The sequence below is a fragment of the Petaurus breviceps genome, unplaced genomic scaffold, assembly GCF_028583685.1.
Source record: "Petaurus breviceps papuanus isolate PSGF00001 unplaced genomic scaffold, PetGlider_PUasm1.0 186, whole genome shotgun sequence".
Lineage (NCBI taxonomy): Eukaryota > Metazoa > Chordata > Mammalia > Diprotodontia > Petauridae > Petaurus > Petaurus breviceps.
Window position 1 is genome coordinate 58,643,077 of NW_027185798.1, and position 1,657 is coordinate 58,644,733.

The 1,657-nt window shown below is 46.5% G+C and overlaps 1 pseudogene; it reads right to left on the reverse strand.

Annotated features, from left to right (window-relative positions):
* Nucleotides 1-229: 229 nt before the first annotated feature.
* On the reverse strand, nucleotides 230-1,203 carry LOC138162215 (protein C1orf43 homolog pseudogene; annotated as a pseudogene).
* Nucleotides 1,204-1,657: the final 454 nt, after the last annotated feature.

The following is a 1,657-nucleotide window of genomic DNA, read 5'->3' on the forward strand; positions in this document are numbered from 1 at the left end:
ATGATCGAAAACAAGTTGGGGAAAGGAGAAAGTGACCTGGACAGAGAAAAAAATATGTGGATTCAACACCATAAAAAAAGCTATTGGAGGGAAAGAGGGCCTCACGGAACTTTAGTTCTACAACAGATCAGAAGAATAAGCTAAGGAAGGATCTCCAGACACACATTTCAAGAATTCTAAGGATAATTATATTAATGCTATCCTGTGTTGCTGTGTCTCCTAGCCCTGGGAAAATCCCTGGGTACTGAGACTGGATTCTCCCATTGGAGCCATATTAGCCACGGCCATCTTCAAATTCAGTCAGAGGGTGCTCTCCGGTGTGTTGTAGTTATCCTTGAAACTCTTCAACTCTAGAAAGTGCTTGGCTCTTTTACTCTTCTGACTGGAGGGCAGATAGGTGTCCTGAATAGTTGTTGGGGAGGAAACTTCAGGAGACTGTGTTAAATCCTTAGCTGCTGACTGGTGCTGCCGATGGGTGCTCCCGCCACGGGCTTTGACAGTGGCAGCCAGTTCACTCAGCGCTTCTTGATAGTGAAGATATTCAGTTTGACCAAAGACACCAGTTCCATATTGAGCTGTCTCATAGCCATCTAGCAGAGTATCAATGAAAGCTTTGCGGACACCTTTGAAGGGGGTACTTGTGTTTCGAAGCTCCAGCAGATAGGAGTGGAAGTTCTTGCCCATCAGGGATCAAGGATGCTGACCTTCTGAATGAAATGGGATTTCAGAGGCACGAATGGCATCCAATGCTTTCATCCTGTACAGGTAGTTGTAGCAATGTTGATTTCCTGATGTCTCCAGTTGCAAAAGTCTGGCATCATCCTCTTCAAGAAGCTGGGGCTCATACTTTACATCCTGGACCTTGGATAGTCAGATGTCAATCTCTTCCTTCAGATCCTTGGGAGTGTTGTGCCCCACAGGGATGTGAGGGCCTCTTCGAGACTTCATTGCAAAACGCATGATCTGCCTCTTCACAGAAATGAACAGCAGCACAAATACCAAGCTCCCGTAGGCCATCACCAGCACGACGTTCACCCCAGACAACCAGTTACTGCTGGACGCCATGGCCTCCTTCCAGCTTTGTTAGCTTGGGCTCCGTAATAGCGACGGCCCTAGGGCTCCTTGGTGCTGCTTGGCCATTTCCTTATGGAGGAAGCCAGAGCCGGGCCCAGTCGAAAAACATGGCGGTCAGGGGGAGAACGGGGGACCAAGGGTGGGGGTGGGGGGAGGGGGTACTGAGGAAGGGAAGGGAAAAAGGGCAGAGAGCTATTGGTGCCATTTTTAAATGTGGCTATCACTTCCCAGGGACTCTGCTCCCGACAATTGAAACCTCCTTGGTATCAAAGATTACAATCAAGCAAAAAAAATTAACCCATCTGGCCATGTCTAGCAATGTATGACTCATTCTGCATCTACAATACATCGTTTCTCTACCCAAAAGAGGGAGGCCTGTCAAAGTTCTGGTGTCCTTCAATGTTGTTTTTCTTTACATTATTGGTAACTCAAAATTTATTAAGGTACACTAGTCACCCTTCTATATGCCCCTGTCCAAGTTACCTTGCTAAATTGTGATGTCCAGAATCTTGGTTGAATGATCTCTATTTGAGCAACTTCTTCTTCTTCTTCTTCTTCTTCTTCTTCTTCTTCTTCTTCTTCT